General features: G+C 38.5%; 1 protein-coding gene and 1 pseudogene across 1 annotated transcript in view; one reads left to right on the top strand and one right to left on the bottom strand.

Annotated features, from left to right (window-relative positions):
* The first annotated feature begins 2,577 nt into the window (after positions 1-2,577).
* ART3 (ADP-ribosyltransferase 3 (inactive)) overlaps positions 2,578-23,607 on the top strand; it is a 51,978-nt gene continuing 30,948 nt past the window's right edge. The window contains exon 1 of the mRNA XM_069456974.1: positions 2,578-2,660. The gene's annotated coding sequence lies outside the window, so the exon portion shown is untranslated. The remainder of the gene's footprint in view (positions 2,661-23,607) is intronic.
* On the bottom strand, positions 15,772-21,014 carry LOC138374266 (protein S100-A10 pseudogene; annotated as a pseudogene).

The raw sequence follows: 23,607 nt of genomic DNA, 5'->3' as shown, positions 1-23,607 counted from the left end.
TTTCTTTCTATTTTTAGGAGAGGTGGGGTCTCGCTCTTGCTCAGGCTGGTCTCGAACTCCTGAGCTCAAACGATCCGCCCACCTCGGCCTCCCAGAGTGCTAGGATTACAGGCGTGAGCCACCGCGCCCGGCCAGTAGTAAGTCTTGAAATTGAACTAGCCTCAGTTCAAATACTCAATAGTCACATGTGATTAGTGGTCACTGGACAGTGAGAGTCTAGTTATTCATTTGACATTTAGTATTTACTGCCTTGATAATTTAGTTTTAAACTAAAGCTGGGGATGGAAAGGAGGAGAGCTACTATAATTTTTCTTTAAAGAAATTTCTCTAAATTTCCCTAGTTGTTTTCTCTTTCTCTCTTTTCACTGTCATTATGTCATTGCTCTTTTTCTTTGATTAAATGCAAAATAGATCAAACTACATTTTATGTCTTTTTACTAGTGGTGATCTTTCTTTATTGTTTCTAGAATTGGAGTGTTTCTGTTTTATATTCCCAGGTTCACCCACTCAAATAAGTTTCCTCTTGAATTTAAAGGAATATCCCAGGAAAGAAACACAGTTTTCATAATCATCAAAGCCTTTTCTAGCTTAAAAATTCTGTAGTCTGTGATTCATCTAAAATTTTGATAATGCTTCTCAGTTATCTTCTTAATGTAGAATTTTAAAATGTTTTCAGGTTTGACAAGATTAATGCAAATTATTTAAGGATAATTCCAAACTCACCATTCACTAGGTCTCTGAATAATGTATTGTTGTCTGCAAAAAAAAGAAAAAGAAAGAAAGAAAAGAAAAGGTACTATCAAGAATATTTTGTTGGCCGGGCGTGGCGGCTCACGCCTGTAATTCTAGCACTCTGGGAGGCCGAGGCAGGAGGATCACTCAAGGTCAGGAGTTCGAGACCAGCCTGAGCAAGAGCGAGACACCCTCCCCATCCCCCCCCCCCCCCCCCCCCCGTCTCTACTAAAAATAGAAAGAAATGATCTGGGCAGCTAAGGACACACATAGAAAAAAATTAGCTGGCCATGGTGGCACATGTCTGTAGTCCCAGCTACTTGGGAGGCTGAGGCAGAAGGATTGCTTAAGCCCAGGAGTTGGAGGTTGCTGTGAGCTAGGTTGACGCTACAGCACTCTTGCCCGGATGGGCAACAGAGCGAGACTCTGTCTCAAAAAAATAAATAAATAAAATAAAATAAAATAAAATTTTGTTAAGTTAGTAAAAAGTGGGTTAGAAATGGACTATTATAGGCTGAGCACAGTGGCTCACATCTGTAATCCTAGCACTGCCACTTGGGGAGGCTGATGTGGGAGAATTACTTGAAGCCAGGAATTCAAGACCAGCTTGAGCAAGAGTGAGACCCTGTCTCTATGAAAAATTAGCTGAGCATGGTGACGCATGCCTGTAGTCCCAGCTACTTTGGAGGCTGAGTCAGAAGGATCACTTGAGCCCAGGAGTTGGAGGCTGCAGTGAGCTGTGATTGGGCCACTACCCTGCAGCCTGGGCAACAGAGTGGGAAACTGTCTCCAAAAAAAAAAGAAAGAAAAAGAGAGGAATGGATTATTATAAATCAGTATGATATAACAATCCTGTTGTGAGTTTATAGAAGGCACATGACTCACTCCTAGGGAAGAGATTGCCAGGCATGTGATAGGCACCTAAAATAATATAAATAGACTGAACAGATTCATGTGGAATCCTGAACTACTAAAAGTACAGTAGTATAATACCTGATGCTCTTTTATAAAGGGATTTAGGCATTTAGGGAGCTGCCAGTGGATTTTTTGGGAACCCTTAATATGATACTACTTGTGTGATTTTCTTGTAATACTATCAAAATGCTCATCCCAGAAATCAGACAGATCCTTCAGGCTATATTCAAGGCAGCCATTACTTCAAGGCTGTATTTTTTCCCAAAAGCTTGGAATAATTGTATAAGCAACAACAACAAAAAATCATTAAGACATTGAGAAATAGTACATACTTTATGGCTATTGTAAAGAGTTCCAAAGAACACACATTTGAAAACTAATTATTTTGCTTTAAACTTTTAGGTAAAATTCAAAAATCCACATATGTTAAAATTTAGAACCCAGAAGAAGAATGATCAAGTTCTATTACCTTATTGAATAGACTAACCTTCTTTTTTATGTCTTCTATACCACTCACAGAATGTTTGCTGTCATTTGCATATATTTGAGCCAGAGCAGTGGGTTGTACAAAACAACTTCAACATCACCATAAACTTCAGAGAAACCGTTTTTTTCTCACAACAAAGGCAGCTCTGTGCATGGCCTTCAGTTGGCCGCCTGGAAATGACTGCAGTTGACAACTGCCAGGTCAATGTGGATATTCATGTTAATTTTCGAAGTTGAGTAACAACATGCCTATTGTTAGGGGATAGAAACACGTGAGAGATTAGCAATGAGCAGCTTGACAAATAGCTAACTGAAGGAAGCTTGATTCAATAAGAAGAGAGAAAATTGTGCAGTAGCTTCACTTACCATTAGTTTATTGCCTCTGCTACTCAAAGAAGTGGAGGGGAGGAGAAATAATCTGGCTAATATTATTTCAGTGCTAGTTGAAAAGAGAGTAATGCACAAAAGGATCTTGCCTGGAGAGATGAGCCCTGCATGTGAATGTTAGAAGAGCCATTGTCTGCAAGGTATGAAGCTGCATTAGATTTATTTGTATTTTTTTAAAAGTAGAATATAAGTAAAATGGCCACTTATAAGGAGCATTTCAATACACATGGTTTGCCAATTTTAACTAAGGGTTAACTAAGCTCAATGTTTTAAATAGGAGATATAGCCAGGAATGTTAAAAAAAAAAAAAGAGGATTAGAAAGACATTTTTTTGTTGCAGACATTTTATTTCTTATATTATCTTGATATTTAAATTTCTTTTGGAGTCAAAACAGAAAAAACACTTTTACATATTTAGATAGGCTATGTTTTTATTTAATACATTATGCTGAATGTTTTCCTTTTTAATAAAAAGCTAATAAAACATTCCTATCATTTTTCTAAGACTTTCCTAATATCCTGGTGCCACTGTAAAACCCGCAACCTAGCGCACTTTCTGTGTTTCCTGCTTCCCTATTCTCACTTTTAATGTGTGGATAGCTGAGCAGTAAAAGTTGTGGTCAGAGAAATGTGGCTCACTCCTCAACTCTGGTGCCCACCTCTCACCTTGCATCTGTACCGGTTGGTGACTGGGTTATGTGGTGGTAGCAGAATGGGTCTTGGAGACCTAAATAATTCCCATCATTTGTTTAATGTCTGCCATGTGCCAGATATTGTACATAGCATCTCACTAGTCCTCAAAACAATTCTGTAAGAAAGGGCACAGTTATCCTCTTTTTAAAAAAGAACAAAACGAGGCTTCAAGAGATTATGTAACTCTCCCCCGAAGTCATTTAACAAATCTAGTAAGAAGCAGAGTCTGGACAGCAGCAATGAAAAAAGCACATGGCAGTTCCTTTCTGTAACAAAACAGGGGAGTGAATGGCAGCCTCAGAGGTCTGCCTATATAACTTCCAGACCCAAGACTCCCTGGAAAATAGAATATGCAAAAGCAGATTAGAGCAGGAGATTAAGTGTGGGACAATTTGGGATAAATAGAATCTGAGGATCCTGGTGAGAAAGTAATTAAGAAAGCTGGAGAAGGTCTAGAGCCCCATTTAATTTACATTTCATTGAATAACAGGAGAATGATTATCCTGAGACTTGTTAAAACTTGCCCTTGGTTAGTAATGTTTATCTTCTGTTTCCCAATCATGAATAGCAGTAGTAGCCCTTAGAAAACCTCAGAACACCCAATGCTTATTCCAGGGACAGGGGAAAAGAGAAGAAGCCTGTGTTCATTCTACAATTAGCTAAGGTGTACTTAAACTCTGGTCTGAGGCAGTAGCTGATGCCAGTGGACTAGGCACCCAAGAAGTCAACTCCTGGTTGTGAGAATTTATACAAGTTGAAGGCCTTGTGCCCTTCCAGAGGTAACACAGAAGGATAGAGAGGGAAGAAAAGAAACTGCTATAGGACTTCGGTGACAGTGCTGCTCCATCAGTCCCATCCCTCTATCCCTGCGGTCTCCAACTCCTGGACCATGGCCTGTTAGGAACTGGGCCACACAGCAGGAGGTGGCAGCAGCCAACCAGCTTCATCTGTGTTTACAGCTGCTCCCCGTTGCTCGCATCACTGCCTGAGCTCCACCTCCTGTCAGATCAGTGGTGGCATTAGATTCTGCATTATGGTGAGTTGTATAATTATTTCATTATATATTACAATGCAATAATAATGGGAATAAAGTGCACTGTAATACACTTGAATCATCCTGAAACCATCCCTCCCCCCCCCCGGTCTGTGGAAAAACTGTCTTCCATGAAACTGGTCCCTGGTGCCAAAAAGGTTGGGGACCACTGCTCCATCCCACTACCTTTCTTTTTATTTAGCTTATGTTCTAAATCCTTTCTTAGAGTCCCAGTAACCCTAGTTGCTACCTGTCTACTCATTGCAGGCCTCTTACCTTCCAAAACCCTTGAAGTTTGAGTTTACATTTTTGGAAGGATGCCAGGGATCAGCCCAGTTAGTAGATTGAGTTCCTTAAGGGAGCTAGTAAACTAGTATAGGAAGAATTTTACCTTTACTTGTGGGGTCATTCCAAAATCTGAAGAATATGCAGAGCCCAGAGGTAAGCCTGGAAATCCAGAGAGGCCTGTGAATATATTCTAAAACCAAGGACTTCAAAAATAGGTCTCAAAAGTGAGAAATCAATTGTTGAGGGAAAAGAGAAAAGTAGCAGGTTTAAAGTTAGGAGACAGTAGGCCTGTAAATTGCCAAGAACCAGTGTTTAACAGCAGCAGAGTAATTGGGGTAAAAAGGGTGGTAGATATGTTTGAAGAGACCAGGAAGGGGACAAAGTTCCTGTTGCCTATCAGGTTGTGGGGGAGGGAGTGAATAAGTGAAAGGAGGTATTCCTGACATCTCAGGTGAAGACCTAGAATACATTTCTCCCTAGAAAAATAACACATATTAAGTTTATCTGATGTTTTCTCATAATTGGAATGAGGTTATGCATTTTTGGCAAGAAAACTATACAGTGATGTTTCCTTTTTCATGTGTTGTATCCAGTTTCGTGATGTTGATATGTGTTATTACTAGTGATGTTTTCTTGGATCATTTAAGTTTGTATCTGCCAGGAAGAACTATTAGAGGTGGAGGAGACTAAGGAGAAATAACTAAATGCAATGTGGGTCTTGGACAGGATCCTAGAAAAAGGACATTAGTGGCAAAATTGGTGAAATTCAAAGAAGGTCTGAAGTTTAGTTAACAATATTGCACCAATATTTATTACATGTTCTTGATAATTATACTGTGGTTATAAAAGATGATAACATTTGGGGAAGAGGAGTGAGGGAAATAAGGATACTCTTTGTACTATTTTCAGTTTTCTGTAAGTCTAAAATAACTCAAAAAGTTAAAAAAATAATGATCGCTAACACTTACATTGTGCTTACCATGCACCAGATGTACTCTCCATCTATTAACTCTTATTTCTCTCAACAACCCTGTGAGGGGAACTGTTATCCCCATTTGACATACGAGGAAACCTGGATACAGAGAGGTAAGAAACGTGTTCAGTGTCACATGGCTATTAAGTGGTCACACCGAAAGCAGCTGAGTTGGGATTTGAACTGAGACATTTTGGATCTAGAAATCGATTACAGCATATTGGCTGTGCTGTATATGCTACATATGTGTGCTATTTATGCACATGGTTTAAAAATAATTCAGACATACCAGAAACATGTCTACCCTCCTTTGAGCAAATCTCTGTTACTAGTTTTTTGGTTTCTCTTTTAATCCTTCAAAGAAGAATTCACTCTTGAACGTTGATAGCAGCCCTCTTTGGCTTCTATCCATAATATTCAGAGCTATGCTGTGGCAATGTTTTATTGTCTTTTCAGAATCTTTTCATGGCACACTGACTATTGTAGGTAGTAGCTGTGTTGGAGACTAGGGAATCCCGTATGAGTTGGTCAAAGTCTTTATGAGTACAGTGTTAATTGCTCATGACTACAATAAGATTAGGTAGAATCACACTTCATTTGGAATTTAGCTAAGTTCTGCTGTCACTCTCGTGAGTGCTTTGATTAGTATGAATGCCTTTTTCATCTTAGTATTGAGATCACCCTTTTTTTTTTTTTTTAACCCAACAACTTGTCACCCACTGTAATAATGACTTTGTTAGTAGTCTTTAGAATTGAAGAAAGATGATGTGAATTACTGTAGCTTAACCTCTGGGAATCTGAATGAATTACTTGAGTTTTGTCTAATTAGTCTACCTAATGTAGAAATCCAGATTCCTTAAACTGCCAGAAGTAGAAGGTTCCATAAGGTACATGTTGCTCTAAAGGAAGACTCTGTCTTTGAGTTAAATAGAAAGTTGATAAAAATGCATATATTAACAGTTACTTGACTCAGTAAGTTTCATAATTCTAGGAATCAATCACTGCGGATTCATATGTTTAAAGATATTCATTTCTACCTTTCTGTATTCTTAGGCCCCCTCTAAAAAAACTTATTATCTAAGAGGTGAGAAAAGTAGCAGGAATTTTCTGTCTATTTAGACACACAAACACAGCAAGCATGTAGTCTTTGCTGTAGAAGTAACTTGTCTGTCTTTATTTCCATAGGGCATTTTTTTCCTATGCATTGCGGTAAAATTTTGTAAATAGCAAAAATTGTGACTTTTCTTTTACCTTTAGATTCATGGTGCAGGGGAAGAATCTAATAGCAGATATTTGTTTTGGAAGATCCAAAGGTCTGTAAACTAAAAATAAAATCCTAAGATCCTAAGCCCCCCTGCTGATTGAATAGACCTGCTCTTAGCCATGAGAACCCCAGAAAAAACTTAAAACTGAGTTCCTGGCTGTGAAAGGGAAGGTAGGTTAGACATGCCTTGTTATGCCTTTTGGAGTTTAGATACAACACTTGATCATCATTAACATTTGTTAAAACAGAGCTTGTAAGACTGACAAAACAGACTTTCTGTGACAATAAGATGCTAAATTATCAACAAGACCTAAGGCCATGAAAGGCCAAGGTTAAATCATACCTGCAGGCCATCAATTTGCTTAACAGATGACTTGAGTCTATATAGTATGGCTTGTCTCTGATTAACAGACTTCCTTATCTTAAAATATTCCAAGCTTTTAGACAAAGCTTTATTTCTTTAGCCAGTTATAAATCAAAGAATGTTTGAACCCACCCGTAAACCTATAAGCCCCCTCCTGGAGATGTCCTACCTTTTCCAGCCAAACCAATGTATACCTTCCATGCATCGATTTATGATTTTGTTACTGCCCAACCAGGTTCTTTGCCCATTGCACAGGAGAAAGCCAATATACAGAGACAGCAGGGGTGGGTTGTGTTGGAGAAAGAGTTTAATATCACAGGTTACTGAGCGAGGAATCAGGAATTTCTCAACTCTATCTTCCCTAGAATTTTGAGGCCAGGGTTTTTAAAGGTAGTTTGGTAGAGAAAGGGCCAGGGAATTGGGTCTGCTGATTGGCTGCTGATGAACTCATAGCATTGGGAAGTGGAAATTGTCTTCATGCACAGGGACAGTTCCTGTGTAGAGGGTCACAGGACCTGTTGAGTCAGTTCCCACATACTACCACTAGTCCAGTTGGCATCAGTTGGTCTCCCCCAAATGCAGAGTCCAGAAAATATCTTACATACCAGTCATAGGTTTTACAATAGCAATGTTATCTATGGAAGTGATTAGGGAAGTTACAAATTTTATGACAGGGATATTTGACTCCTAAACAGCAGGCAGTTATAGGATGGCAAGGGATGAAACAGTGGCTGGTTAACTTTTAGCTATGCCTATACTTCTTTAGAATTCACACTTCTACCACAGTTCTTGCCTTATGGCCCTACGTTACTTTAATATAGACAGTTGCAATTTTACCTGTAATTCCTGTCTCCATGAATGTATAAAACCAAACTGTAATCTGCCTACCTGAGCTGCATTTTCTCAGGACATCTTGAGACTGTACTTCCCGGGCCATAGTAATACATACTCAGCTCAGGATAAACCTCTTTAAATTATTTTACAGAATTTGGGTTTTTTTCTGTTAACAGGTCAAAGTTCTTTTAGTTTTCTTACTGTCTTCCCTTCTTTCTTGTTTTTTTCCCCCAATCTTTATTCACATTTTTAACCTTCTTTTCACTCTTTCTCCATCCTTATTTTTTAATTAAAGATAATATGGAATTGAATTTTTAAAAATACCTGTAAAATTTATTTTTAAAAGGTTATTTCTTGGTCTTAAGTTTAAAAGCTTGTGAGTTGAACCTTATTTCTCTAACTAAAAAACTGTAATTAAGTGGCATTTTGCTTATCTATATTTTTAATTGACTTTTCCTCTTATAAGTACTTCAAAGGAAAAAAATAATGTCTGTTCAGTATTTTCATTACAGTTCAGGCAATCCCAACTAAATTAAAGTATCAAGTGACTTTGACAATTTAGAGAAATGAATTAGTGACGTTCAGTAGCATTAAGGGCAGGGGAATTTACTTAAAGAGAAAAAACAAACAAACTTTATAAAATAAGTTGAAGAACTACCAAATTTGAACATGTTTGACAAAGAGATGAGGAATACAGAATAAACCATTAGCCAAATATAAGATATGTAACACGAACATTTATAAAATTAGCAAAGAGGATGTTGGTGGGTTGATATGCAGGAAATCTGTTTGTGAGTCAATGGTTAGGAAATCAGAATATACTTTCATATATATTAAAATGGCAATGGTGATTGTTCAACTTAAGAAATACCTCTAGGGCAGGAAACTTGTCTGATTTATCTTCTATCTCCTCCTATTTGCCTTCCATAAGTTAAAATCTTAATAAATTTATTTTCATAGTTCCCACCTTGTAAAATCTAGTTAACTCAGAAGATACCTAAATTTAAGCCCAATAGGACTATTGAACTTAACCATTATAGAATAGTAGGATCTTTCAGAGTTGTCATAAGGAGATTACCCCAACTTCCCTCTCACCCTTCTTCCTCTTTCTGACCACCAGCCACTATAGACTGTACCTGAATTTATCCTAGGGCAAGGAAAAGTAGATTGGGACAGCCGTGATCTCAGGAAAACCTGATATTTGCAATGGAAAAGAAAGAGAAGCATGAATAAATGGGAAAACTCAGAATCTCACACAGTGCTTCTGGGTTGGTCTTTTTGGTATGCTGATGCTGTGTGGTATGTAAAGGATATATAATAAACAGTTATGCTAAATGGTTAAGAAGGATTGAACCATGGAGCAACCCTGAGTTATAGAGTCAAATGTCTATTTCTAAATTTTATTAGCATTGTCTTATATTCTACTTAAGTCATTAATTCATTCATTAATACATGAAAGATCTTCATTCATTCTACTTCTCCAGGAGTTTAGGAAAAAGCTTCTTAAATCAAAATCTTGATTAACCTTCTACCCCAGAGACTGATGTAGATAGTGTGAAACAACTGTAATGTCCATAAATGGAAAAAAAATGAAACGACAGATGTACTGAGTGCATCAGTGTAAAAGATGATGTTATTTATTGGGACCATAGAGTTAGGAGCAGGAGTTGAAACAGAAACTTCAGAGATCTTTCTAGCCTATTCTGAGTTATATTTTGATAGGATTAGTTCTTTATTTTAAAGTATTATGGGCCAGATTCACATATTAAAATTATTTTCAAAACACCACTACTAACCAAACAATTAAAAATAAAATATATTCCAAAAACAAATGAGTTTTTAATTATCTACCATTAGATTGATTATCAATGGAATGTTTTCCCTCCATTCAAAATACTATTTAGAATTGACTACAAGGCACTCGTAATAATTACTTTGATTTTTCTCTGCCATGTAAAATCACTGAAAAAAAGGAAAGGGAAAGAGACTGTGTGCCATGTCCCTACCTTCCAGCACTTCTTTCTTCCTTTGTTTATACCTCCCCTCCCTTCATCTCTACCTAGAGTTGAACTTTGTCCAAGGCAAGGGAGGACGACGACTGACTATGCCAACGTGACAATCAGAGAGCTATGTTTAGGTCTCTTTTCTGATTGTTTTCAAGATAACCAGTCTGTCTTTTGAACACAAAGAGTGTAGAATGCTATTCTAAGAGACCCTGATGTGTAACAGCATTGGTTAGGGGTGGGAGGAATGGGTAGGAAAGAACCGGTAGCAGCCTATTTTCTGGCTGCAGCTCTAGGTCAATCAGCAACCTAATTTGGAGTTTGGTGAAGGCTTCTCTTAGAATGGATTATGACTTAAGGTCTTGAGGAAGCTTCAGAAATATGACGTTAAAATAGAGGTTTGTTGAGATACTGCGAAAGACTGAAGGACTAATTCAGAAGGAGAGGCTGAGGCCACTACTAGTTTTTAAGCAAATAAGTGAATGAAAAGGATATTGACCTGTATGCTAGGAACTACAGGTTTAAGTTAGATTCTCCTAGCTAACTAGGGTATTCTCTGAATCTTAATTTCATAATTTGAGAAGTAAGGGGGCACTGGATCACATGATTTATAAGGTCCTCTTAAACTCTGTGCATTGGTATCTGTCAATTTGACATTATTGAACCTCTCCCTCTTGAAAGTCTCTTCCTTTGGTTTATATACTATACTCATGGTTTTCCTCCTGCTTCTCTGGTTGTTCCTTCTTTGCAGGCCTAACTTCCCCTCCCTGTTCATTAAATGTGAGACATATATATATCTCTTCATCTTCAGGATTCAGATCTAGGCAGTCTCTTATCAGTTTCTATCTTATATCTTCTATCACTAGCTATATCCTAGGCATTGTAGTCAATGATCATGCTTCAGTAATTACATATACATCAGTGGTTTCCAAATTATATTCTAATCCAGACCTCTTCTTTGAGCTCTAGACCTGTGTACACAACTTCCTACTAAACATCTCCATTTGGGTATTTAAAAGGCACCTTAATCTCAACATATCTAAAACCAACCCCTAAAATCTTTCCCTTTACAGTGTACCTCATCTGAGTTTCTTCCTTATCTAGTTTCCATAGTAGAGCTAGGGTGATTTTTTTAAAAAGACAGATCCAATCTTGTGTTTCTTTGGTACTGTTAAAACATTTCAGCAGTCTTTAGGATCAAAACCAAATTTATAATCACGGCCCTGCCGGCCTCCCCTGCGTCATCTTTCACCATTCTGCCTCTTGTTCTTTGACTACCAGTCACACTAACCTTATAGTTCCTCATATGTGCAATAGTCCCTCCCTCACATCCCACAGGGCTTTTTCTTTGCTCGTCCCTATTCCGAGAACATTCTCTGTCACCTTCCCCACTGCACATACTGCTCATCCTTCTGCTTTGAGGTCAAGGGTAACTTTCTTTCTTTTTTTTTGAGACAGAGTCTCACTCTGTTGCCCAGGCTAGAGTGAGTGCCGTGGCGTTAGCCTAGCTCACAGCAACCTCAAACTCCTGAGCTCAAGCGATCCTCCTGTCTCAGCCTCCCAAGTAGCTGGGACTACAGGCATGCACCACCATGCCCAGCTAATTTTTTCTATATATATTTTTAGCTGTCCATATAATTTCTTTCTATTTTTAGTAGAGATGGGGTCTCGCTCTTGCTCAGGCTGGTCTCGAACTCCTGAGCTCAAACGATCCGCCCACCTCGGCCTCCCAGAGTGCTAGGATTACAGGCGTGAGCCACCGCGCCCGGCCAAGGGTAACTTTCTTTTAGAGTAGCCTTCCCTGATCCCCCACCACTGGTAGAACAGTTTCCTTTATTAGATTAGGTGGTCTCGTAGATGTATGTTCTTTTCCCAACACTTATCTCATTTTAATATTATATACACCTTTATGATTATCTAATTGGTACCTGCCTCTCCCATTAGACTGTAAGTGTTATAAGGGCAAGGACAGTTTTTGCTGGTTTTGCTTATTGTATTATCAGATTCTTGTATAGTGGCTGTCACATGCTAGGTAGTTAAGAATTGTTTGTATGGTTGAGTAGTATTCCATGGTATACATATACCACAGTTTATTAATCCACTCATGTATACATGGGCACTTGAGTTGTTTCCACATCTTTGCAATTGTGAATTGTGCTGCCATAAACATTCGTGTGCAGATGTCTTTATATTCATCAGGTGCCAGGTGGGTGGGAGGGGGGTGGTGGGGCTGGGTAAACTCACAACTAATGGGTGTGGAGCGCACTGTAAGGGGGAAGGGAACACTTGTAGCTCTGGCTTGGGTGAACCAAAGGCATTATATGTATCCAAAATGTTTGTACCCCCATAATATTCTGAAATTTAAAAAAAAAGTAAGTTGGGAGAAAAAAGAATTATTTGTAGAAAGAATGATTTAAATTGCTGTGCCATGCAACTTTTTAAAAATTTTCATCAAGATTAGGGCAGAAGCTAAAAGTGGAGCAGTACAATCAATGGTCTTGAACTTCTTTCTTTGAGCTCTTTTCATTTAGGGTATTAACTTGTTCAAGTCATTCCCAGCTGCGGACTTAAAAAACAAGACAAAACAAAAAACCTTCATCTCCATATTCTCACTTAGCTCCTGTCCTGATTGTTTCCTTTCCATTAAAGCTACTGAAAAAGTAAAGGGATAACGTATCATTTGAGAACATGGGCTCAAGCTAAAAGACCAGGTTTCAAGTTGTTTTGTTTTTGTTTTTTTAGCTCTGCTGCTTACTAGCTGGGTGACCTTGCTTCAGCTCTTCAAATGATAAAATGAGAAAAATAACAGTTCTTAATAAGATTGCTTTGAGGATCAAATGACACAATTTGATGTGTCATGCTTATTTCATAAGCATATGAAGTGCTTAGCACTTTGCCTGGCACATATTTAGTGCTCAGTAAATGTTAGCAGTGATCATCATATTGTTATTGTCATTGTTGTTATAGACTGAATTGTGTACTCCAGAATTCACAGTTTGAAGCCCTAACCCCCAATATGACTATTTGGAGATAGAGCCTTTAAGGAGATAATTAAGGTTAAATGAGGTCATAAGATTAGGACTCTAATCCAATAGAACTGGTGTCTTTATAAGAAGAGATGCCAGGAGCATGCACACACACAGGCAAAGGCCACGTAGAGACAGAGAAGGTAGCCGTCTGCAAGAAGAGAAGCCTTAGGAGAAACCAAAGTTACTAGAACCTTGATTTTGGACTTCCAGCCTCCAGAGCTGTGAGAAAATAAGTTTCTGTTGTTTAAGCCATGAAGTCTATAGTTTTTTGGTTTTTTTTTTTATGACAGCACTAGCTGACTGACATCATCATCATCTTTTTAGTAATCTCTTTTTATAGTCTTCACTTTCTCCCATTCTTGATTTAACCTACTGATGTGAGATTTTTTCCTATTGTGGAACTATTTTAAGTTCTAATTAGTTGTATATGACCAACCCCAAAGGACCCTTTTTTTTTCCCCTGTCTAGTTTGATTTCTTTTGTTCCTTGACAATCAACTATTTTCTCCCCTATGAAAATCTCTCTTCTTGAAGCTTCTGCTTATTATTCTTCTCAATCTCCTTGAAATCTTGTCTCCATCTGCACCTAAATGCCCTTGTTCTCTAGAAGATTATTCTCTGTATGCAAGCCCACACTCCTATTGGCTAACATAATAGGCAGAATAATTGCTTCCCAAGGTTGTTCATGCCCTAATCCCTGGAATCTGTGAGTATGTTACATTACATGACAAGAGGAACCTTGCAAATGGAGTTAAGATTGTGGACCTTAAAATACACATATACGTTGGGTAGACCCAGTGTAATCATGTGGGCACTTAAAAGTGGAAAAGGAAGATAAAACAGTCAATTATAGGGATGTAGTAGAAATGGAAGCCCAAGGGATTCGAGTGTGAGAGACACTCCACTTGCTCTTACTGGCCTTGAAGATAGAGGAAGGGGACAACAAACAAAGGAATGTGAACTTCGTCTAGAATCTGTGAATAGCCCTCAGCTGACAATCAACAAAGAAACAGGGATCTCAATCTTCAAGGAACTGCATTCTGCCAACAACCTGAATGAGCAAAGAAATGGATTCTCCTTTAGATCTTCTAGAAGGTAACTTAGCCCTGCCATTACCTTGGTGTTAGCCTGGAGAGACCTATGTTGGACTTCTGACCTAGGAATTCTAATATAATAAATTTGTATTGTTTTAAGTCACTAAGTCTGTGATGATTTGTCACAGCAATAATAGAAAACTAATGCAGCTAATTACTCTCAAGTGTGAATTACCATCTCAGATCTTTCTCTGAACTGTGAATGCAACTGCCTACTGGATGTCTTCCCAATGATATCCTACGGGAACCTCAAACTCATTATGTTGGAAAAAAAATTCTTCCCTATAACCTGCTCCTATTCCTTATCTTGATTGATGTTGCTCCTGTCCACTCAGATACCTTAGCCAGAAATCTGGGAATCAGCTTAAACTCCTCCTTTTCTCTTATATTTCTCTACAAATCTCTGCCTTTTTAATTGCTAGCAAATCTTTTTGATTCCACGTCCGTTATCACTGATTTAGGTCAGGCTTCCACACCTTCTCCCTTGGATTTGTCAAGTAATCTCCCAACACATCTCCCTGCCTCTAGTTAAAACTTCTTGCTAATTCATCCTTCTGTTCTATTAAAGGGACCTTTGAAATCTGATCATGCTTCTCCCCTACCTCATGGTTTTCCCATTGCCATTTCAGTAAAGTTCCAATAACTTTATCTTTTCTTTGGTTTTGTTTGTTTGTTTGTTTTTTTGAGACAGTGTCTCATTCTCTTGCCCTGGCTAGAGTGCAGTGCTGTCGTCATAGTTCACCGCAGCCTTTCAAACTCCTGGGCTCAAACAGTCTCCTGCCTTGGACTCCCAAAGTGCTAGGATTACAGGAGTTAGCCACCCCACCCAGCCAAGTTCCAACTTCTAAGCCTTGCATACAAGGCTCTTTATGATCTAGCACTGCTTTCCTTCCCAGCTTTGACTCTTTCTGCTCCTTAAAATGTATCATGCTCTCCAGCTATATGGAATGCCTTGCATTTTCTTGAAAATGTGCTATCCTTTTATGCCATCAGTGTCTTATACATAATTTTATATCTGCCTGGAATGCTCTCCCTTTGTTTTCCTGACTCCTACTTTTTTTCCAAACTTCAGCTGAATTATTTCTTTTCAGCACCTCCCCCCATCCTAGGCTGAGGTAGTTGACCTCCTTTATGGCCCCGTAGCCCTCCCCATATATATTTCTGACACTGTACTTGCCTCACAGTATTATAATTTTATTTATATGGTATGCTCTCCCTATAAACGGTAAGTTCTTTGAGGACAAGCGACTTTTCCCCCCCAGTTTTGTGTCTCAAGCACCTATTATAGTGTCTGACAGGGGCTCAGTAAATGTTGGTTTAAAGAGCAAGAAGAATGCCAAAGCATAAGGATTGTGAGCCACAGAAGTGAGTTTCCATATGAATTTTTAGAGCCTAGATATATATAGAGATATATATATTTATTTATTTTGGGGGGGAACTAAGAAAGGACTTTGTTTATTGAGGGCAAGAGGATGCAAACAGTATAAAAATCAAAAGCTTATCTGGCACTTATTAACTTTTCTCTGCTTATCAAATGGGAGTTGGATTTTATTTGTACATTTTATAAGGGTCCTGATCTGCTCATGAGATCCTTATACAGGGAGAAGCTGTGGGGCAGATTTCTTAAGCAATCGTTTGAGAGAACTTTATCAGGGTAGAGTAATTGCTCAGTTCTTCCTACTTCTTTTCCTTTTGCTTCATGTGTATTACAAAATAGTCATTGCATGTAATGGTGAGGCCTGCAATTAGGGAAAAGAAGCTCTGGAAGCCCACTTTGCTATCTCGGCACTGGTCCGGGTCCTTCATTATTTTGTCCAAGGCCAGAGGGTCTTTTTGATTTTCCAGAAATCCAGGGAATTCCTTTTCCATGAGCACTCTTAGGTCTTCCTTTGTTAAGTAACCTTTATCCCTGGCAAATTTGTGAAATGGAAGCATCATGGTTTCCATGGCGTGTTCCATTTGAGATGGCTTTTTGGTGAGGTCTGTTGAAGTCTTGGCTGTGTGGTGTGGCACGGACGCTGGGTGAGCTGGGACGTGGGGAGGCGAGCAGCTCCCTAGATATTCTAAGGACAATTTTAGACAGCAATGTTTCTGGATAGGTTAAGGGTAGCCTTTTGTCAGTTTTATGTAATAGTTAATGAGAGCATTTGAATTTGGTATTTGGGGTAGGAGTAAGCAGGAGCTCACCGAAGAGTTAATTCAGAAGAGGAAGCCAGCTGTGGGTGGTGAGACACATGTAAGAAAGCTACCAGACCCACTCTTGCAATCATTCACTGTTCTCATTTACAAAAGGGATTACCCCTTTTAGTTTTGCTTCCACTTTTTTAAAAGCTAGGATTTCCTGTTTCAGAAGAGACTAAGATTATATAAAAAGCATTATCTTCAGTTTTCTTTTTAGTTTGACTGATGTTCCAACAATAGTTATTTCATGGGGCTTTCCAGCCTTGGGAAAAGAGTTAATAATTAATCTCTTGATTGTAATATTAACCATGCCCAGGGACACTTCTGCACTTTTGTTCATGTTATGTAAAATGCTCACCTATGTATTAATAATATTGCCCCTTCCATGCATTTAAGAAGGAAATATACAGAGCTAAAAGTAAAAATTTTTCTTCCATTATTCCCCATTTAGTTAGGAAGGCATAACTTCCACAGGGTCTTTCCGATGAGTAAGTCAGATCCTGTTTACTCTTGTTTTGTGTCCTCAGTCCGCAGGGTCCTATTTTGGTCATTTTGGACACCTCACAACTGATAAGTGAATGACAATAACTGATTTTCCATTCCATTTAAAATCTTTTTTCTTCTTAAACATATATTAGTTAATCAATTTTGTATTATATGGAGAAAAAAATAAAGATAACGCTTGAGGAGAAGCAACCTTGGATGGGAAGAGATAATGAACTAAAGGGATGTGGAGAATAAATGAAGGAAGGAGTAATGGACTGACTCTGGCTTGATTCTACTGGAGTCTCTGTCTGTGGGCCTGGCATCAGGGAAATGGGTTAGTCTACTCTTTGAAGGTCTTTCAGTCCTCGCTGCCAGGACTTCAGTGAGGCTCAGTAACCCTTTCTAACCACCATCCTGCCTTGTGGCATGTTACAGTACCTTGGCATGATAGAGGCACAAATGGTGTCCTAGAAAATTCTGACAACAGAGGTAGCGATTTCAGATGTCAGTTCTACCTCCAACCTTGCAATTTCAGTCATTGTTATTATCACAGAAAAAATTAAAAAGTGTATAAGGACCTGCATGACATGGACCCTTTACCTCTTTGATCTTCTCTACACTTAACTCACTCAGTTCTACTCACACTTACTTCTGAGCCCGCCTGGTTTTCCTCACATGTAGTAGGCAGGCTCCCTCTTCTAGGTCAGTTGAGCTAGTTGTCCAAAAGAAATATAATGTAAGCCACATAAGTAATTTTAAATTTTCTAGTAGCCCCATATTAAAAGGCAAAAAGCAAGTAAAACTAATTTTAATAATATATCTTATTTAACTCAATAAATCTAAATGAGTGTTTTATCATTTTTTTTCTTACTATATATTTGAAATCCTGTATTTTACACCAACAGCAGCACTTCTCATTTGGATACTAAAATTCTATCAGAAATGATTGATCTGATTTTATAAAATTTACACTTGAAAAAGAGATTTACACGTCAGAGTTGTTCCAAACACATTTAAAATTTTTCCAATAAATCAATTATCAGTTTTTAAGTTTAAATTAAATACAGTTAAAAATTTGATTTCTTCATTACCAAGTTGCATTTCTAGTGGCTACTGAACAGTGCAGTTCTAGCTATTGTCTCTGTAGGGATTGCTTTACTACACATACCCACTTGTCTAGCTCCCTTCCTTCCTTCAAGTTTTGGCTCAAATTTCACACTCTCAGTGAGGTGTCCTTTGACCCCTCTGTTTAGTGCTATAGTGTGCCCCAGCTCCCCACACTCCACACTTCTAATCCTGCTTAGGATTCTCTGTTATATACATATATTAATATATTGTATTATATAACATCAATATGTTAAATCTAATAAAGTAATATAATCATACTGAATCTTATAGGTATAATCTGCATTATTTTGAAAATACTAAACGGTTGTTTTTCATTTCTTCTCTAAAGTCTATCTGTACTCTTTATCACCTTCACCTTTAAGATTGTGATTAGTGGTCTGAAGGAAGGAGAATGTAGATAATGCCAGAACAAGGAGGTTCATAGGATATAACACATAGAAAGTTCCCCTAACAGGAATTGGGAGTAGAAGACTTGATTCTAGAACAGAAAGAAAAGGGGAAAAGAGTGAGATCAGATTCCTGTATTCTGATTTCTCTGGACTAAAACTTTGGAAAGGGTCAATATAGGAGTTTAGAAATACCCTGACACGTTTCAGGGACTCACTGAGTAGCAGAGATTTTTTTCCTTCCCTCTCCTTTGGCAAACTAGAGAATTTTCAAAGTCTCTTAGAAAAGCACCAGGTCTAACAAATTGGAAGTAGCACAGTAGAAGAATGACTTAGGGGAGGACAGAGGTTCCTTTCCAGTTTTCTACAAAATCAAAGTTGTCATAGTTACAAGTGCTTGTAGCCCTGGCTTAGGTGAGGCAAACACATTACATGTAACCAAAATGTTTGTACCCACATAATATCCTGAATTAAACAAAAAAAGTTGTCATGGTGGAATTCCTAGGTTTCCCTTTGGGCTTAAGGAAAGTAACTGGGGCACAAACCAGCTTATGATCCTCTGTTAAGATGCCCATCAAAGGCAAAGTAGTTCATCCTGAATTTCTGGCAGGACCATCTGACAGGGTGAGAGGGCATAGAAATTGTTCATCTTCAGAATATCCAATGCCAGGTAGTTACGATGGGGGAATTTATCAAACAGGCACCCAAAATCTATGGAAAATACTGAGTTACTGAGCCTGCAATTAAATGTCACCATTGCTGGAGACCAGACTAACAGCTAGAGCCAGTGGAGAACAAACTACAGTTTTTCTCACAGTATAGATGGGAAACCGTGTGCAAAAAGGGAACTGTATTTCTCTATATTGAAAATCAGCTTAGTTCAGAAACCCCTGTGTCCACTAATGGTAGAAACGCTAATCTTGCTAATTAAAATTTAGTCACTTCTGAGTTGGCACAGTCTTTTTTTAATACTTAGTTCAATTCAGAGTTCTTTTTTCCCTTTCTGTTCTTCCTAAGAGCAATCTAGCAATCTGAGTCCTGCAATTCCAGGAGTATCCTGTTCTGGTACTGACCTCTAGTGGTCATTGGCCTTCACTGAGCTATGTGTTTCTGCTTGGTCTTTGGATGATGGTAATTTGCATTCACTACTGTCATGTTCTGCTTTGGCCTCTAGTCTCTGAGATTCATGTACCTTGTATTCACCTTATCACAACCCTAGGCTCCTTTGGACGGCCCAGCTCTCTTTCAGCCTGTTCCATGGGCCATTAGCATTCCAGATGCTTTACTGTAGTCATCTTCAAATTGGGATACGTATACCTCTGGGGGTACACAAAGAAATTTCAAGGAGTATGTGGCAAGAGAGTTTTTCTTATTGTTGTTTTTTGTTTGTTAAAAATCAGCTGTATTTTTAGGTATGATTTATGTAAATAAAATTAACCAATTTGAAATGTACAGTTCTATGACAAATGTACATCATATAACCACCACTACAATCATGATATAAAACATTTCATCACCCCAAAAAAGTTCCCTCGTGCCTCTGTTGTTTCATGTATCAGTAGGTCGTTCTTTTTAAAAACAGTTTGAGAGATGATTCACATACCATACAAATCACCCATTTAAAATATACAACTAAATGGGTTTTGATTACAATTAAATGGTTTTGCAGAGTTGTGAAGCCATCACTGAAATCATTTTTAGAACTGCTGATGCACATTTGGGTTGAAATCTAGAAGCACTTTTGCTATTATAAATGATACTGCTGTGTGAACATATGTTTCATTTATCTTGGGTAAATGCTAGGAATGGAATTTCTGGGTCATATGGTAACTCTGTATTTAACATTTTGAGGAAGTTTGTTCCTTTTTATTTCTAAGTCACATTCCATTTGTTTATCCAGTTATCAATTGATGGACATTTGCATTGTTTCTAGCTTTTGACTATTCTGAGTCAGGCTGCTGTGAATATTTGAATACCTGTGTGAACATACGCTTTAATTTCTCTTGGGTAAATTCCTAGGAGTAGAATTACTGAGTCTTATGGTAAGTATATATGGTTAACTTTATAAAAACTGCCAAATTGTTTTCAAAAGTAGTTGTACCATTTTGCATTCCTACCAGCAATTTATGAGTTTCATTTGTTTCACACCATCATCAATATTTGATGTTATCGGTCTTTAATTTTAACCATTCTAGTGGGTGTACAGTGGTTATTTAATTTGCATTTATGTGATGACTAATGATGTTGAACATCTTTTTCTGCTTGTCATTTAAATGAAGAAATCATTGACATCTGAAGTGTCAGTGCCCATAATCGATCATTAAAATAAAAATTTAATCCTTTTTTGCTTCAAAAAGCTACAAGTTGGTTCAGTCCTATTTTTCTTATTCTGCACCTATTCATGGAACTGAATGCAGCTGGAGAAAAACACAACCATCTTGAGTGGTTTTGTGTTAAATTCACATGGACCTTAATGTAGCCTAGCAGTCACACTGCATTCACTCTTCCACTTTTCTAGATGAATATTTCATTCTTTCTCCAATCTCTTCAGATTTTTACCATTTCATCCTTTATGTTTTGTTACTACTTTTTTGAGAGAATTGAAGCAATTACAAAGTAATTCTCACCATCACAACCACTACTTTCCAGCATCTGCCAATATACGGTGCCTTTCCTCCTGCTCATATTGTTCCTGCACTTATCTAAGGCCTCCTCATCTACATATGTGCTGTGTCTCATCCCCCTTTGCCTTCTCAGGGACATTTGTCCAGTCACTGTCCTCTCTCTTCTCCTGTATTAGTTTTTCCCCCTCTGTATTGGAAACATACCCAAACATGCTGTTATTTTCTGTCTTTAAAAAAACCTTCTCTTCTACCCTCTTCTTTGTCTTTTCCACAACCCCACCATCGAGCCACTGCCTCATTCCTTTTTATCCTTTGTAGAAAAACTTCCTGAAAGAGTTGAGGATATTGACTGTCTCTGGTTCCTCTTCTTTCTGTTCTCTTGGACCATTGTGACCAGGCGTTCCTCCCCACTGTTCCGTCAGGCTTGCTGCTGCCAAGGCTGCCAGTGTTCTCCCCGTGGCTAAATCCGGGGGTCAGTTCTCAGGCCTCATCTTGACCTATCAGAAGCATTTGATACATTTGATCTTTCCTTTCTCCTGAAAATATTTTCTTCACTTGACTTCCAGGTTACTTGTCCCACACACAGTCTTATTTCAGTCAATGATAACTCCATCCTTCTAGTTATTTAAGCTAAAAATCTTGGAACTGCCCTTTACTCCTCTCTTTCTCTTGTAGCACACATTCAATCTGTCTGTGCATTCTATCACCTCAACCTTCAAAATATATCCTGAATTTAAAGCCAAACATTTTAATTATATAATAAATTGATATCTCCATAGATAATTCCCATTTACTTTTTGTGAGTTACTACATTTCTGAAAATATAATAGTTTTTAGAACTCACAACTACTTTTCCTTGTATCAGGAAATATTGTGTTTAATCTTCAAAAGTAGGTTTTTTTTAACAAGCTCAAATAAAAATGGTCTATTTCTAACAACCAAGCAAACAACAAAGCAACAACAAAAACACACACTCAGATATCTGCTTCTTACCACCGCAATGGCAACCACACATACACACACATCCATGTCTCACTACCTTCACTGCTACCTTCCTGGTTCAAGCCACTATAATCTTTGCATTATTATCATAACCTATAAACTGGTCTTTCTACTTTCGCCATACAGACCATTCTCAGCATGACAAGCCAGGGTAGTGCTCTTGAAAAATAAGTCAGATCATGTCCTACCTCTGCTCAGAACCTTATAAAAAATAAAAATAAAATTCTGAGTCCCCTACCTGACTGAATGGGGCCAGGTGGACCCCAAAGAAAACTTAAAACTGAGTTCCTGGCCATGACAGGATGGAAAGTCAGACAAGCCTTGTGATACCTCCTCCCTCACTAACCACCATTAGATTTTCTTCCCGAAGTGCTAAACAGAAACCAGCCCTTTGGAAAGAGTTGATCCACCACTGATTTCAACCAGCCACTTAATGCTGCTCCTCCCTTTTGTGGTTTCAACACAACTGACCAACATTCCTTCATGATAAGAGACCACGGACCATGGAGTGGTTCTGGCCAGTTTATGGAGGCTGCGTGCAAAGGGCTGCCTTGTCCTCTGCTTCACCTTTTGATGTCAGAGGGCTGAAAACTCCACTCTCACATCATGCTAACGCCATTTCTGACCACGGGACCCATGAAGCAGCATGGAGCCCAGTGGCTCAGCGTAAATTCCTGTTCCCTGTATCGTGCTTCTGGCCGGAGGCTACGCTTCCCAGCCTGTCAGAATGGCCAGCCTGCAAGCTCAGCACCCTTTATGAGAAATAAAGTTCTCCTTTCCAAATTCGTTAACCTTATTCTTTAGTTGACACTTGTGAGTTGCTCTGTTTCTATTGCAGTGAAAGCCATGTTCTTACAATGGCCTACAAAGACTCACATTATTTTCCCACCACCCACCTTACCTCTCTGACCTTATCTCCTACTATTCTTTCCGTCCCTACTGCTCTTCAATTCCATCCATAATGGCCTGCTTGCTATTCCTCAAACACAGCTAGGCATTCTCTCCCCTGAGGGCTTCAGCACTGGCTGTTCCCTCTGCTTGACCTCCACGCACTTCATGGCTGAGCTCCTTCATTTCCCTCAAGTCTTTGCTCGGGTATCACCTTTTCAGTGAGTCCACCCATCCAGTTTAAGTTGCAAACACTCCATGCACTCCTAATATCCTTTGTGCTACTAAAAACAGAATGAAATAACCCCAAAGCATAGCAATTACTACATTCTAACATATTTATTTATTTTAGTTATTATTTGACTGCTTCCTCCCACAAGAACATAAACTTTACAGGGGCAAGATGTTTATCTGTTGTACCCCCAGTATCTAAAACAGTTTCTTGCACATTGTAAAGACTCAAATATTTGTTCAGTGAATGAATGAAAGAAATTAAGAGTTAAAAACTAGAACAAAACAGGGATGGAGCAAAACCATATTCGGGATGAACAAGCCAGACTTGCCTTGAATTTCATCCAGTGTTTGTTCTTTTTGGTGAATTCAGTCTTTTGCATAATATATAGATAAAGCTGGTAGGTTTATGGGGCCCCGAGACAGGAGAACCTTATTACCTCATTCCCTGTTGGCCTACATGTCCGGGACTTAATAGCAGGTCAGTGTGAGCCTGAGTCCTGAGAACATGGAGAAACCCTCTTTTTCCTTTTTAAGCAATTTTTTTAAGTGATATTTTTGGGAGTCTACTCTGTGTACAATCTTAG

The sequence above is a fragment of the Eulemur rufifrons genome, chromosome 24 (assembly GCF_041146395.1).
Source record: "Eulemur rufifrons isolate Redbay chromosome 24, OSU_ERuf_1, whole genome shotgun sequence".
Classification (NCBI taxonomy): Eukaryota; Metazoa; Chordata; class Mammalia; order Primates; family Lemuridae; genus Eulemur; species Eulemur rufifrons.
Note: the sequence above shows the minus strand (reverse complement) of the source record. Positions and strands in the feature narration are given on the sequence as shown.